Source organism: Mercenaria mercenaria, chromosome 10 (assembly GCF_021730395.1).
Source record: "Mercenaria mercenaria strain notata chromosome 10, MADL_Memer_1, whole genome shotgun sequence".
Lineage (NCBI taxonomy): Eukaryota > Metazoa > Mollusca > Bivalvia > Venerida > Veneridae > Mercenaria > Mercenaria mercenaria.
Window position 1 is genome coordinate 8,325,634 of NC_069370.1, and position 17,391 is coordinate 8,343,024.

The following is a 17,391-nucleotide window of genomic DNA, read 5'->3' on the forward strand; positions in this document are numbered from 1 at the left end:
TTAACACCGTGCCTATTATCTTCCATATAATTATTCTGTCTTGATTTTCATAAAAAAAGGCTACAGCGATGGACTGACAATGCGAGGCATGGCATGGTTCACAAGTTAAGATCCAGAACACTTAGTATGGTTTTCTTTTAGATAGCTTGTCATATATAGGCAATGTTCAAAGTTTGACGAAGACTGGTCAAGAAAAGTGGCCTCTAATGTTTTAACAGTGTTAAATGATAGTAATTTTGGATAAATTCTAGGCAAACACTATAACCGTTATTTGAGTAGTCTATACCATGATCTAACTGTCTAAGGTCCTTAATATCATGCTACTTTATCCCGTGTAAGTTTTATGAATATTATTCAAAATTTGGCCTCCGTTGTGGTAGTAATGTGACTAAATATAGCAGTTTAGGCTAGGTCAAAGACAATAACCTTGATGTCACCAAAGCTGTCTCGTCTAGAACCGAACTTGTCCAAACTCTTGCGGCCATAGGCATTCTGTGATTGCTGATGAAATGAGGTATGTAATGTGTTACAACTAGCGAATTGAAATAAAATCCCCGAAGATTGCCCAAGGAAGTGTGACTTCATATATTTTAACACTGTGACAGTTCTGACTTATTCAAGGTAATATATATATGTCTGGTGATACTGAATAGCAGTTTCCCCATTTTACGATCCTGTAAAAGTATACATTTTCTATTAGTTGAAAGAAGATCGCTTTTAAATGTGACCTCTCTAATGTGTCAAACAATACGCAATATGGCATTTGTCAGTGATCTTGTAATCGGACAAATTCTGTGTAAATTTCATAAAAATGCTAAAGCAATCAGATTTCCCATTTATAAACAATAAAATTGTTGACAGAAAATGGACTGACGAACATTTCGGACGAAGAGGGATCAAAATGGCTCACCATCGCATACTTCGTTTTAACTATTTGAAAATGTTACCTGCATGCGTAGTTTCTAGATATGTCCATCCATTATACAGAGTCCTGTCTCCAGTCATACACTACAATATTAATTTTCAAAGCACATTCACGAAACGACATCTGTATAATATCAAAAATCATAAAATGGTACTTTGTTCAAAAATCTATGGACTTGTCAAATTAATAGCTTGTTAACTTGTATATTACTAATGTGATGATAATCCAAAGACCAGTCGTATTCATCTGCGATGATATGTTCCCAACAAGAACGTTAGAAACAGTGGTATTAGTATCCGCAGTTTCCAGCAGATCCGTGAAATTATCGGCCGAATTCTCAAACATGGCTGAAGTCATATTATTCATGACGTCATTTCCGTTCATATTACACAATTCCGTAGCGCAGCAATATTTTGTGTTGATCTGTCCGACGGTGTTTCGAAACACCCCTGTAAGGCACAATGAGCTACACCCAAACCTGTACATCACTGCATTGGTTCTTGTTATTTCTTGTTTTTCCTGGAAAATGTTAAGATTTACATGATATATCTATTGTGTGTGTGAAACGTGTTAAATCGGATTCAAAATGCGCTTCGTGACAAAGACTGTATGCATATTCACTGAAGATGGAATATACTGGAAAAATTGTGCAGTCTTCAAATAATTAAAAATGATAAATGACTATTGTTACAAGTAAAGACACCTCAGATCACTTATTCAGACATCCTGTAGTAGATTTAAGAAATGAATTGTCTGGAGTTCAGATGCGAAGGAAATATACGAGGGCGCAGTGACATGATAATCTACACATCTATACGACAAACAATGAGTTTATTCAAGTTTGAGATAGAATCTATATTATTTCGATTCTAACACGTTATCTAGGATTATGTACACTCTTGACAACATCATATTTGCCTGTTTTACGCGGGATTCTTTTGCAGCGCGCCGCTAAGACGATTGACGCTTTGACGTAATAATTGTGAGGCACAAACAATTTTGAGCCTTCTTTGTTTAACAAATCTAGGAAAACAAATCGAGTCGTGTTAAAATTGAAAATATAATGAAATGATGAGCAACCTTTTCTTAAACATAATTTTAGAACTGCATAAAACCAGTGCCAAGCTATAACATGCATTTAAATTTAGATCAGTTATCTCCAATAGTGATTTTAACATATTTTTACCTGAAAATTACATTTTTCAATAATCATTGTTTGCATACTTACAACGTAACAAAATGCTTTCTCGGAAGTTGTGCATCTAGAGCTACCTCGAGTACCTGTTAATAAATCACTGCAGTCATTCGTGGCACACTGACCCTCAAAACAGCTGATACTCTGCAAGTATAAAATGCTGAATATCGGTACTGGTTAAAGTGTTTCCCGCCCCCTTCCCTACGGAATACTCCCTCTCCATTCCAAAATTAGTTCTCGATTCGTGGAGTTTGAAACAATGTAGTCCGCTCATACATGACCTTGAGATATTTACGTTGGACGCCAACGTAACTGACAGAAAATAATTCAGCCCTGATAGGGAATCGGACCCGGTACCCCCACTTAAGGTGGACATTCTACCATACCGCTATAAAAGCTAGATCATATAGCAAGGCAGTATGAGTGCCAACTTATACTCTAATAACCTGATCAGATACAAATGGATAACTACGCTAACTGTGTATGTTTAACTGTCTGATTGTATAATATTCAATGCATAAATGCATTTTATATCAATACCTTTAATATCGATGTACATGAATTAAAATCAGAAAATAAGCTAGTATACTATTTTTAACTTTGACTTGATTGAGTGACCATGACTTCTGACAAAGGAACATGGATTTTACTAATGAATATCAATCGTTGCTTTTGTGATCGTTAAGTTTTCATATGATTTGTTCTTGAATTTCTAAAACAGGCGCATGATGGTGAGGTATTTAGGCGCTCACCAATAAAATATTTACTGTTAAAAGGAGGCACTAAAAACTAAAAAAAGGAAATGTACAGATTTTAGCTCAATTTTGGTACAATTTAAGTTTTGGTATCACCAAACCTGACCAAGATATCATGGATTTTCACCTATATGGTTGTCATTTCCAAAAAATAAACGGAAAACATATGCTTTGGACACAGCGAAATCATATATTATTTACCTTGTTTACGTAAACCACATATTATAACTCAGAACTTTATTTCAATATATCTCTGCAATGCGAATCGGTTAAACACCGAATGTATAATCCACTCGGGCCACGCCCTCATGAAATTATCCCGTAGGCATATAACCTCTTCGTATCGTGAGCCGCGCCATAGGAAAACCAACATAGTGGCTTTGCGACCAGCATGGATCCAGACCAGCCTGCGTATCCGCTCAGTCTGGTCAGGATCCATGCTGTTCGCTAACAGTTTCTCTATTTGCAATAGACTTTGAAAGCGAACAACATGGATCCTGACCAGACTGCGCGGATGCGCAGGCTGGTCTGGATCCATGCTGGTCGCAAAGCCACTATGTTTGTTTCCTCATGGTGCGGCTCATATATAAAAACATGGGTCTGTCATACATTATTTTTTAACTAATGTTTACTTTTGAATATGCAGTTTCACTGTTGGTTAACTCGGCAGCTCCACTGGTGGTTAACTCGGCGGCAGTTTCACTGTTGGTTAACAATGCAGGATATTCTGTAGTAGATGTAAGTGTAGTTAGACTGGTAGATTCATATTTGTCTACATATTCATCTTCCACAACTATTCCCTTCCACATTCCCCTCCACATTCCCTTTCATATCCATCACATTTTCTCCCGCATTCCCTTCAACATCTACCTCATTTCTAGTAAATAAATCTCCAGTTTCCCCAGCTTCTCCAGCATGAAGTGAATCTGTTACATGTATCAGATCTATATAATTATGTATTTATTTATTTCAAATTTATTTATTACATTTATATGTACGTTTACAGACATGACCAGTTTTATGACTGGCAGGAGAGTGTAGCAAATCAGATTACATTGCCGATTGGTGACTTTATATAAGGTGTACTCATTTCTGGAATACGAAATTTGGAGAAAAAAATACGGAAGACTTATTAACGTGCTATAAATCAAATGATTGTTTGTTTTATACAGTGTACATGTTATTAATATTTTTCAAATATCTTTACTTTTAAATTAAAAAAAAGTCAGTCACCGTTTCAGTGCATAATTAATTTTGCAAGACTGTGTCGACAAAACAACAAAAAGAAAATATAACAAAAGCTGATACTATCTTTTAAATCGACTAGGCATAGTTTCCACGTATTGTTATGTCAGATGTTTTTTTATTCATGTAGCCTTTAGTTAAAATACACCAAAATACCATTTTTTCAAGTTTCGATAATCTACAACCATTCCTTCAATATAGATCAACCTTTCCTCAACAGCAAAAACTTTTACTATGAACACAAACTGTAAAGTATGGCATAGAAAGTATCAACATTTAGCCTGCTGGTGGCAAGTGATTCTACCTTTGCAGCCAGTGCAGGCCAAGATCAGCCTGTACGGTCTTCACTGGTCGCTGTATATTTAGTCATTAAAACAGTGAACACCTATTCGAAGAATAAATGGTACTGCCCAAACTGTATGATAGACCAGCAGCGTTAAGGTTAAATGGTCGGCTCAGAGACAATATCAAATATTCTAAAGCTGAACATGTACTTAAAACATTGCAGCTAAATACCAATCAATCTATACATTTCTTTTCGATCCTTGAAATGAATAAGTTGTAGCTTGAATAAGGGCACTTCTTCATTGAACACTCAAAATGATTAAATGAATCAGTTATGAAGTACATGTGTGTTACACAAAATATGAGCGTCAATTTTTTAAAAATTCATCAACACTCATTGAGCCAGATTTAGCAATCTAAAAATGCCCTCTATCAAAATCAGAAAGAAATTTAATTATCTTACCATCTTCGCAGATGATACCAAGGTCATCTTCGTGCGAGCAGTCACTGTCCTCACCAACATAACTGAAGTTGCATTTGAGAATACTATCTTCGTTTCCATGGCAGCTGACATTTTCAAAAAGAATATTTCCGTCGCCACGTGGAAAACGTGCACGATGACTTCCCGATGTTGTGTTCAGACTGCAACCTCTATTTAAATAACGAAAGAGTACAAGTATGCGTAAAATGATATAAGATTTTTTTTTTCTTACTTCTTTGTGTTTTACGCCGTTTCTCAACAGTATTTCAGTACTTGTGTTGACTTCTTGCAGGTATTAATAAGCTTAAGCAGCATATCAAAAAACCAAAGAAACAGTTGGTATACGAACAACATCTTTACAATAGGCCTACATGTTTTACTTTACTGTCTTATACAACTTTATATTCAAAATTGCCATTTGTTAAGAAATAAAAGTATACAACTGCTGAAATACCAGATAAGGCCACACCAAATTGATAAGTTGTTCATCGGATTGTTTTTCTGAAAAAATTGAGGCGGCGAGCGAAAAAATAATTTAAATATTTTTTTAGGTTTTTGAGAAAATCAGGAGCGAGCGAAGAGCGAAGAAATATATTGGTCTTCATTTGGCTCTTGACTGACTAATAAAAACCTTTAAATAAAATGTATAGCCCTTTTAAATTAAAAAGTAAGTCCCTAGGGGTTGAGAAAATCTGACCTGCAGACGCACAACAAAGCGAACTCGTGAAAAAAAAGGTAATAACATTGTCATACAGTACACTGTAATCAAATAATGCATGCTTTTGAAAATGCTGTTAGAAAATATGTAATAAACAACAATGCATAACCTTACACCATACTTATCACATACATATGTGACTTGAATATTTACTGCTATGAAAATGTAGCATTCTTAGCTGACTTTACAAAGTTTTTGATACATCAAATATCTATGTGAGTGTTACTATACTGACGAGATAAAGAAACGCCTCATTCAAACTCGGTATACAATTTTTCGTTAACCGTGATTCAAAATTAGAAAAGAACAATTCCATTCGCAAATTAGATGCTTTACAAGAATTTATGGTCAATAAGAAATCATTTCATTGTCGCATTAAGCTTAAATCTTGAATTTTAATAGCCCGGTCGGAGAAATTGCATTAGAAAAATCAGTAGCGCGTGTGGCCACCTCTGCTAGCAACCACAGCAGCAAGGCGACGCCTCATAGAGCCGCACCAGTTGCGTAACAGATACCGTGGGATTCTGGCCCACTCCTGGTGCAGCGCTGCTACCAGTTCCCGGACGTTTGCTGGCTGGGGTTGACGTTGGCGTAACCGCCGTCCGAGATAATCCCACGCGTGTTCAATCGGATTGCAGTCCGGTGAACACGCCGGCCAAGGTAAAACATTCATGTTTCTAGCCTGTAGAAAGTCCCTGGTGACGCGTGCAACGTGAGGTCGCGCGTTGTCGTGCTGATAGACTAATCCTTGACGTTGACGGAATAAAGGGACAACTACATGACGTAATATCTGGTCGATGTAACGCCTGGCTGTGAGATTACCTTGGCAAACGACGAGTTGGGACTTAAACCTATGGTTGATTGCTGCCCACACCATTACTCCACCTCCACCGTAACGATTGTGCTCCAAAACGCAATTGTTTGCTTAGCGTTCATGGCGTCGTCTATAGACACGGATACGTCCGTCGGCGTTCCACAAGTTGAAACGCGACTCGTCACTGAACACTACGTTCTGCCAACGCTGGCCGCGATGGTTGCGGGCCCAAATAAGACGTTGGTGACGGTGGCGTAACGTTAGAATTAGACCGCGGTAGGGCCTACGACAGGTAATTCCGCGTTCTCTGAGTCGATTTCTCACTGTATGTCGACTAATTGGACGTCCACGGTTACCTACAACTATACGTGACGTAGATTGCGCCGTCACAAATCTGTCACGTAAATGACGTTGACGTATATAATTATCCTGTCGTATTGACGTTACACGCGGTCTACCTGAACGTGGTCTATCGATAGACGTTCCCGTGTCTCTAACACGTCGAATAAGACGCACAATTGTCGAACGAGAGACGTTAAAACGTCTAGCAACTTGTTCCTGCGTTCGCCCACATTCAAGCATAGCCAAAACCTGAGCCCTCTCTTCAGAATTCAGCCTCGGCATTACGAAAACTAATGTTTTTTTCAGAGAATAGCTGAAAATATGGTTGTGTGTCGTATTACACATGTACATGTGCAAAAATCGTTCAATCAAACCACATGGTTTACATGCACGGACTGCACGAGGAAATCATGACTAGGTACATGAAGTGAACAAATGGCTGAATGAAATCGCGCGAGTTTTTGTTCACTGTGTTTGTCGGTCAGAGTACATGTAGATTTACTACATTTCACAACAATTAAAAGCGTTAGGAAAAAAATAACGCCAAATTTCAATGAGGCGTTTCTTTATCTCGTCAGTATAGATTAATATTAATACTAATTTGAAACTTAGAACAGTTATTTACTGGAGAAACAATACTCTTAAGTCTGAATCTAGACAGAGTTATGCCCCTTTTTAACACAGAATATTTTTAATTAAGTTTTATATAATGACCAATAGCTCTGTACTTTCAAAGCTTCTGACTATTATGCCCCTTTTACTGGCAAAGCTCTGATTCAGAAAAGTCGAGCATGATGTCTTATGTACAGCTCTTTTTCTAACTTTAAACTTTCATAACATATTAAATTTGTTTAAACAAAGTCTCAATTAAAGTCTGAAATGGAGGTTAACGTGCATTAACATTAGTCTACTAAATGATTGGAAAATCTGAAAATCGAAACTGTTCTGAAAACAACTCATAATGTAAATTCCTTACCCCACCAACTTTCGTATGCAAATGCTGATCATTTGGGCAAATGCTGATCATTTGGACAGGAAAAACAGAAAACAGATAAGTGACATGTATCAATAAGTATTTACCCTTACCAAAATAATGTAGATTGATGTTATCAAATAAATTAGTATGTTTTTCTTCATCCAGTTTTCAATGAAATAAATCGATTTTGTAGCATGTAATTTGGTAAACATTTGAAGAAAATGGCGTAACTGCATAAAGGGGAAACAACTTTAATGCAACTTATAGACGATGTGTGCGTAGTATGTATTTATTTTGATTGAAATCCATTTGAGAACAATCTAGGACTGGAATTATAAGCATTTATACACTTTTACGTCCGTAAAAAGTAGCGCACCAAAAAATTTTGGATTGATTTTTTTCAATGGGGCGAGCGCAAGCCAAAAACAAAAAAAAATATTTTTTTTTGTGTTTCTGAAAATATACGAGCGGCAAATCCGATGAACAACTTTCTAATTTGGTGAGGCCTAAAGAAAACATGTAAAAATATTATGAGCCGCGCCATGAGAAAACCAACATACTGCGTTTGCGACCAGCATGTTGTTCGCTTTCAAAGACTATTGCATTTAGAGAAACTGTTAACGAACAGCATGGACCCTGACCAGACTGCGCGGATGCACAGGCTGGTCTGGATCCATGCTGGTCGCAAAGGCACTATGTTGGTTTTCTCATGGTGCGGCTCTTATACGTTTGCTGCGTACACGGACAGCTGTGAAAAAAAACACCTTTAGATCAGCTCTACCTAAGACTAATGCAGATGTCAATACACTATAAACGTACATTATCTCGATAATATTTTTTTTAAAGAATCTTACAAAAGGATCGCGACATGACTGAGATATTGCTCACCCAGAGAAACCAAGTGACCTGCACAGAACATCTGATACTCCCTTGCCTATACCTCTTGTGCAAATTGTACCCCATCTGTCCGGATAGAATATTTCGACTCTTCCTTTGCTTGTCCCACCGCCGTCTACCAGACGAGTTTTCGGGGCTCGCGCTGTAAAAGAATGACGAATGTAAACTATACAATGGCAACCGATATCGTACTCTTACTTTAACGTTATTGCATTTTAGACATGTAAATGAATGTAACCATATTACTGATATATATATCACTTCGTCTGCAATGTCATTCTGTAACGACTGAAGGTGAAAAATCTCGATAAAATTGTTACATGTACGCATTTGCGATTATTAACATGGATATGTTTTTAGATAACAACTTCAAGTCCTACATAACTTTACCACTTTGTAAATACTGACAAACAACAAACATGTGCGGTTATAAACACCTACCATTACAGTTTATGCGGAGTCGGGTATTCTCTGTACAAGGTCTTTCAGTTAAGAAGCAACCGGAAGTTAAATCTTTGGTGTTACAACCCCGGAAGTATGATGGATGCGACCCGGGTAGGAAACACGTGCTGTCGTATGGTCCTTCTTTACCTTCGCTGGGACTTTTTGAAACGCTAGTTCTGGGTTTAAAATGCATATGTTATGAAAGAATGAATGACAGGATTTTCCTATTAACACGTGATTTAATTTAGATTTTCTTGTAAACTTTGTTAATCATCAAACCCTGCAAATACAATATTTCGTAAAGCTGACCTAAAATACTTTTGGGACTTTAGGATGACTAAACAAATAACCTTTGCACGGCTTTCTCAAGTATTTGTATTGCATGCAGGAGGTTTTCACAACGTTCTCCCAGACAACTGAGGATATACACCCACTTGACCTGTCCATTTTTTTAATGTTGATAATTTTCACTTCAAATGCAAAGAACACAAAACATATTGTAACTGAACATCTTTTACTGAACATGAGTATTTTCACAAAAAAATATATTGGATGGATATTAACAGAATAGACTCGAAAAACTTCAAAGGTATTGTTCTTGGTCCGATAGATAACAGACACATCAGGGCACTGTTTTACCTCCAGTTTACCTCTAAGTATCTAAGTATACAAAAGAAAACAATCATTTAGTAATATCATTTGACTGAGTTTTCAAACTATTACATGTACCTCTAAATGACCTGCTCTTTCATCATTATAATGGAAAACTTACAATTTAAAAATTACACTTTGAGATAAGTTCAATAGATTTAGCAGTAACTTTATGAAAGGTTTGTTCTTGCCGTTCATGAAATAGAAATTTCATTATTTTGACGCCTAACGTATTCTTGAGTCCTTCTGCTGAACAGGATTTAGTCACTTATCACAACACTCACGTTCCTAATTTTTAAGTTCACCTAGACTATCAGCAAGATAGAGCCCCCACTATGTTTTGGACTCACAGACTACACACACAACAATATAGAACTGGATCCACAGCTAATGCAAGCTTTTTCACCAGTACTAATATACCAAAGACGTGAAAAATGGTACTAGTAGCTTCCTCGCTTGGTGCTCAGCATTAAGAGGATAGTACTAGGACTGGTCAGTCCGATGTCAGTATAATGTGACTGGGTGGGGTATCATGCCACGTGTCTACGGCGTGATATTCCAGTGAGGAAGCACTATAAAGTTGGGCATTGTGCTCACTGCTACAAGTAGACACCGTCGTTTATATGACTGAAAAATTGTTGAAAAAGACGTTAAACCCGAACACACACACACACACACACACAGAGTACTAATATACCGTTACTGTTATAAATGCCAAAAAGAAAAGATCTTGCGATTAGATATATGAAATACTTGTTTCGATCAGTAAATATTTCTGGCAATATCCTGGATGAATTTAAAATGAACAATTACACGGTTTCTTCTATCAGTAATTATGATTTTTCTGTTTTATATTAACCATATACTCTAATAAATGTCAAACTAACTTCTTTAATTAAAAATGCTACATTTCTCACATGTTATTTCAATAAACACAAGGATAAATAACCTATTCAAAGAAAACATCTGACTACATAACCATTTTGTACTTGAAGCATTGCTAAACTTTATACCATGTTGACCTTTGACGCAGTTTGTAAAAAAAAAAGCAGACTCCCCGAAAAGCAGCTCAAAGCCCATGAATCTTAAAACGTTTTATGGTGCGAATCTAACTTTACACTTAACCCCCGCCATGTTCAAAAGTCACAAGATAGTGTCATAAAAGTTATCATCGCCAGTCAAATCGCCAACATCCGCAATGATAACAGAAAATGTGGTAAGTAAAACACCAAAATGCTTTGGAAAATTAATATAATAAAAAGCAAACCTTAAAAACCAAATACATATGTACACAATGCCTTTGCAGAAAACAGAGCATTAAGAGAAACACCCTTAAGGACCCGGAGAAACAGGCCAGAAGACATATATGTATTATCAAAACAACTCAGTTCCGTTGGGATTTAAGTAATACCTATCAAAGAGTCCTCAAACTGTTCCGTCAGACACAATCGAAATGGAAAGCGTGGCGTCAAATGTAAAAGGGCTAAACACTAAACATGCGGTATGGCTCAAAACAGTTGGGTCATACGAACTGCAATTTTCCCATGAGTAACTTTTTAAGAAAATGACTAAAACACGTAGTATTGTCTACTTATTTTTGTGTATATACTGAAAAGGGTATCGTTGTGGGGTCTACGTTTACAGAACGACACCTTTTTCTTATTGAATATTTATTCTTGGTTTTATGCTATACAACCGAAATTTCGATTTGACATCATTTAATCTGCTCGACATTTTGAAGGTACCCGTACGGTAGTATTTAATTAGAATATCTTCCTAATATTTGTCCAGACTAATGGTTTTGTGCTGTCCATCAGGAGGTTAAGCAAAGCTCGAGAAGATTAATGACGCCGCCGCTCGCAATGGCTTATAGTAAAAGACCGTAGTTTATGCTGCAAGTGTCAAACTGAAAAACTTACGCGAAATATCCACATCCTGCACAAATTGTCTCGAGGATTTTATCTGTTACACTACTGTGGTCAAATATGTAGATCCAGTTATTGTCAGACTTCGAATAAAACTGCACATAACCTTCCCAAGGTGAAACACCACCGACCAACCGGAACGAACGTTTATCCCTTACAACTGAAAATAACGGAACTAAAATACATCTTTTGTTGTTATATACTTATTTGACAGTATGTTTTACACTTGGCACCGACTTTACACAGAACATGCAGTTACACTTGGCACGTAACATAAACAGTACGTTTTACACTTGGCATCGAACTAAAACAGTACATGATGCAGTTGACACCGAATTCAAACAGTACAATATACATTTGCCACCGAACTAAAACAATATATGTTACTCTTGGTACCTATATAAAACAGTAAGTGATACACTTGGCACCAAACTCAAACAATATGTGTTCTAACTGGCACCAAACTCAAAGAGTACGTGTTACATTTGGCACTAATCTCAATCAATATGTGTTACATTTGGCACCGAACTCAAACAGCAGGTTACATTTGGCACCAAACTCTTACAGTACGTGTAACATTTCCCATCCAGACCTGGGGTAATTAAAAATGTAATTGTAATTAATTACAATTAAATTACATTTTCCAAAGTAATTGAATGTAATTTGTAATTGGGTCATTTATCAATTACATGTAATTGTAATTTAATTAATTACAGAGCAGTTTTTGGGTGTAATTGACAATTACATTTCAATTACTTTCCAATTACATGGCACATGCTAATCCAGTTTGTTGAACAGTTAGTATATATATGTTTATTACCAGTGACACTTCACTTTAACATGCTAATTTGCATTCCATAGCTGTGAAAAATAACAACAGAATATTATGGCAGGTGTTAATCCCTTGGATATAGCTCCTTTGTTCTGATATAATTGTCATATTAGAACCAACTGGTAATTTTTGATGATGTTTGTTATTTTGTTTTTGGAGAAAATGATCAAATTATGATTTGAAATTGTTATTTGCATCATAATTACAAAATGTATTTAGATTTTTATCGGAGCAAAAATTGAAATGCTTAAGCATTTAGTTTAATCATTTTTTATCTGTGATAAAATTCGTTGTATTAAATGATACAAACAACATAGCATTTGACACCCCTGTTCTAACAAGATAAAAAAATAAAATCATTATTGTAGACATTATGAGTATTCTACAGTTTTAGTGACATAGTTATTCTAGGATGGCTCATGAATGTTTTACAACTTATTTTCAATGTGGTCCTTTGGATAACATATAGTGTCAAGAATAAAAACTTTAAATATATGTTTAAAATGTAAATGATTAAATACTGAACTATAATAGTTAAATTTGAAACATATTGCAGAACTATGATCCTATAAACTTCAGAGAAATTCAGACCTCAGAGAAATGCCTGACTTTACATGCATCTTCTCTAACCGAATTCTGCTAGACGATGTATTAACTATTAATTAGGGCTGACTTTTAGCTCCTTTTGCAATAATATTAAAGACTGTGTGATGTTCTCCCGAAAACACAGATTTGACTTTGAGCTTAAATTCAATTTTGAAATAACTGAAATCAGTTTACAGGTGAATTATCATGTATATACATGTAGTACAAAGTAAAGAATTTTGCAACAGTGTTCATGTAAGAAGCACCACATTTGGTATTGTAATTGAATGTAATTAATTACAATTTGCAATGTAATTGTAATTTAATTAATTACATTGCTAAATTTAATGTAATGGTAATTGTAATTTAATTGGACAGTTCTCAATGTAATTGTAATTTAATTAATTACATTTTAAAGTAATTGACCCCAGGTCTGTGAATCCCATCGGACTGAAATAGTTTGATGCCTGCCAGCTTAGCTCAGTAGGGAGAACGTTGGTCTACAGATCGCGTGGTCGCGAGTTCGGGGCGTATGGTCTTCGTGACGATTTGATAAATGACATTGTGTCTGAAATCATTCGTCCTCCACCTCTGATAATTCATGTGGGGAAGTTGGTAGTTACTTGTGAAGAACAGGTTTTTACTGGTACAGAATCCAGGAACATTGGTTAGGTTAACTACCCGCCGTTACATGAATGAAATACTGTTGAAAAAAACGACGTAAAACCAAAAACAAAAACAAAACTGAAACAGTTTCTGTTACACATGGCACCAAACTCAAACAATACATGTTACATTTGGTACTGAACTCAAGCAGTATACCGAACTAAAAAAGTACTTGTTACAACTGGCAACGAACTAAAACAGTTACAACCAATACTAAACTAAAACTTTTCGTATTACACTTAGAATTCAGCTATTACAGCAGTGTTACAATTCATACCGAACCAAAAGTGTTACACTTGACACCGAACTAAACAGTATGGGTTTAACTTGGCACAAAACTAAATCAATGCGTGTTATACCTAGCACAGAATTAAAACAGTATGTAATGCGCTTGGCATCGAGCTTAATCTGTATATGTGACACTTAATGGGAGAAAATACTAATTATGTTATAATAAACTACATTTGGTCCTCGAGAAAATTACAGCTAGCCAATAAACATGCCACGTTAAGATGATATTCAGTCCATGTTTCGATTTACTTGCAACTAAAAACGGTCAATTACTGCTTTTTGATTATGTACTTTATAGTTTATAATATATATCACTCCGTGACGATTTGATAAAAGACATTATGTCTGAAATCGTTCGGCCTCCACCTCTGATTCATGTCGAGGAATTGACAGTTACTTGCAGAGAACTGATCTGTATTGGTACAAAACCCAGGAACACTGGTAAGGTTAACTACCCGCCATTACATAACTAAAATACTTAGTACTGTTGAAAGACGTCGTTAAACCCAAAACAAACAAACGAACATTACACATGTAGCAACTATACAATGAATTATTTTTATCGGTAAGAGATACCTGTACTGTTTGCATTGCACATGTCTTTATAACAACATTCGTCTGATCTGTAATGATACATATTCTTGCTGAAAACTGCGTCACAGTTAGGCTGGCATATACCATATAATGACACCAGGTCAGTATTGAAAGGTCCACGTGTATATGTCTTCGAGATCTGACAAAGAAAACTATATGAATCATAAAATGGAAATAAGCACTTAAATACAAGTTTACAGGGCCCACGCTGTCGTATCCCCTACACCCCCTCCCCTTGAGCCAATTTGCCAATTTGCGATCAAAGTGGCGAATAAAATCGCAAGTGGTTAAAAAACTTTATAATAACACTGCTTTAGTCATTTGTTCAAACTAGGATGTATGTAGTTGCAGGCAATGTGACATGTGGTACACAAACTGTCGGGTACCATGTTGGAATTTTAAGGGTTTTCATCATTTGCCGATGAAATCATCTGAATAAAACGACAAAGTTTATTTGAAGGTGTCCAAAAGGATTTTTTGTTGGGTTTAACGTCGCATCCACATAATTTAGGTCATACAGCGACTTTCCAGCTTCGATGGTGGGGGAAGACCCCAGGTGCCCCTCCGTGCATTATTTCATCACTGGTGGCCACCTAGGTAGAACCATCGACCTTCCGTAAGTCAGCTGGATGGCTTCCTTACATGAAGAATTGAACGCCCCGGGTGAGATTCGAACCCACATCGATGCGGGGCAAGTGATTGGAAGTTAGCGACCTTAACCACTTGGCCACGGATTCCAAAAGGATTTAAAGGGAATTCCTATAGTTTTTTATGCGCATCGTTCTGCGCAGCCTACACTTTCTATGGAAAACTGAACTGAAGTCAACATTTGTTGAAACATGTTACAGACAACCTTAAATATGAGGAATTTTGAATGAAATAACATTTTTGATAAGTTTTATCAGTAATCAAATGTTGATACTGGTTTATGTTGTATTGACAAGTATCATGCCTGACAGGTATCTTGCTATTTTTGTGGTTGTGTTTTCACATCGCATTTTAGTACAAATACAGTGTTGTTCATATAATGTAAGATAACTGACTTAGTACTGATAAGACAATATCACCTTTCAGATTATTTAGTATTCAATTATAGAAAGAATTAAGAATTTTAAAAACTTTTTTTTAACTTTTAGCAGACATACATGTAATCAATTTGGCCAGGTTCGCGCCATTTCCGTCCGAACAGGTGTTGTATTCTAGATAGCGGTCTTAACATAAAATTTGGCCTGGTGACCCATACATTTTTAGCCATTTTTATGCTCACAATACAATTATCTATACACAAGAAGAAAAAGAAAACAATCTATGAAAGAGTTTTTTTAAAATTTAAAAATAATATTCTTCACTATGGGTATTTTTCATTGAAAAAAGTTCACAAAAGTAAATATGAAACAATATTTTTTTTTCATTTGTACCCATTATTGTAAGGATAGAGTATTACAAATATGACTATAATATCAAATAAGTATATAATAAAATCTGTAAAAAGAAAAAACCGTATTGTGCTGCCTGGATGTATATTTTGGTTGGTATTTATAAAAAAAAGCAGAAAATTATGAAAATGTTGAAAAATCGCTGTCAGTTTCAGCAACAGTGGGTGTGTTCAAAACAATTTTTCACAAAAACAAGCCTGGTGACCTATTGTTTTTATTTGTTCATTGTTTTCAGCACAAATTTTCCTATCATATATGTGAATTTAAAAAAATTCTATGAAAGGAAAAAAACTATAGGAATTCTCTTTAAGCCAGTCGCTTCAGAGAATTTTCAGTTTAGATATTTAAACTCGTAGATTGGTTTCCCAGTGCTGAAACTATTAAGAAACCGTAAAAAAGATAAAATAATATTTGTTTTTTTTTCCATTTCCCTTTAGTTATAAACAAAAGATCTTTAATCTGACTAAATGAGCTTGGTATTTTGCATATAACAGAACCAGACCGTTTTGGATACCAAGCCTCTCTTTAAGATGTTTGTGTTGCCATGAAAACCAAACTTTCACACGTTTTAAAAAAGAATATGTATAGACATTTTACAAACGAAGGTAATATCGTTTTACCAGATACTTTGAGCACTATAGATGCATTTTTCTTTGTGTTAAATGGCAATATTTAAATCACATTGAATTAAAGGAACCGTTAACAACGGTTGCCGTGTCTTTAATTTAAATAACACTATTTTTAAAAATATTAGCACAGTCAAAATGATATTTACTTTATAAAATGGATTATTTGAGTGTTTAAGTGGCACGTATTTATCGAATGATTAACGGATAGTGGATTGATCCATAATCCAGAAGTGCCGAAACGTTCGATTTTTATTCCCAGTGCGCGTTACGTCATTGCTAGACTTCCCGTAAATCATATCAAAATGGAATTGCTTGTATAACTTTCTCCATTATTGTATTCGCTTAAGATGTTCCATTTTACTATAAAACGGAGTGCAAATAACATTGATGAAACGTGTGGGAAAACCTTTCGTTTATCATAGAACAGTATGTTGTCAGATACAAACAGAAAATAATTGTTTTCAGTCTCGATTTTACAATATTTCAATACTTTTAACATGAATGCTTAATGCGTATAACTCTATTATTGTAAAACAATCGTCTATTTTCTATTGTTTCCGTCGTACTTTCTTATAAGGCAAGCCTTAAAACCGATATTAAACCATTTTCGTACTGTCTGCTTGACAAAACAATGTTTTCAGAAAGAACATAGAAATAAAGGGAAAGATGCGTAGTCAGATCACTTATCCCTTTTTTTGAAATTCG

The 17,391-nt window shown here is 35.6% G+C and overlaps 2 long non-coding RNA genes across 2 annotated transcripts; both read right to left on the reverse strand.

Annotated features, from left to right (window-relative positions):
* Nucleotides 1-634: 634 nt before the first annotated feature.
* LOC128546305 (uncharacterized) lies at nt 635-3,657 on the reverse strand. The gene is made up of 3 exons (XR_008365923.1): nt 3,508-3,657; nt 2,154-2,264; nt 635-1,444 (listed from the first exon to the last, which is right to left on the reverse strand). It is a non-coding gene; the product is annotated as an uncharacterized LOC128546305 (long non-coding RNA).
* A 25-nt stretch (nt 3,658-3,682) lies between these two features.
* On the reverse strand, nt 3,683-8,761 carry LOC128546306 (uncharacterized). The gene is made up of 3 exons (XR_008365924.1): nt 8,625-8,761; nt 4,869-5,056; nt 3,683-3,801 (listed from the first exon to the last, which is right to left on the reverse strand). It is a non-coding gene; the product is annotated as an uncharacterized LOC128546306 (long non-coding RNA).
* Nucleotides 8,762-17,391: the final 8,630 nt, after the last annotated feature.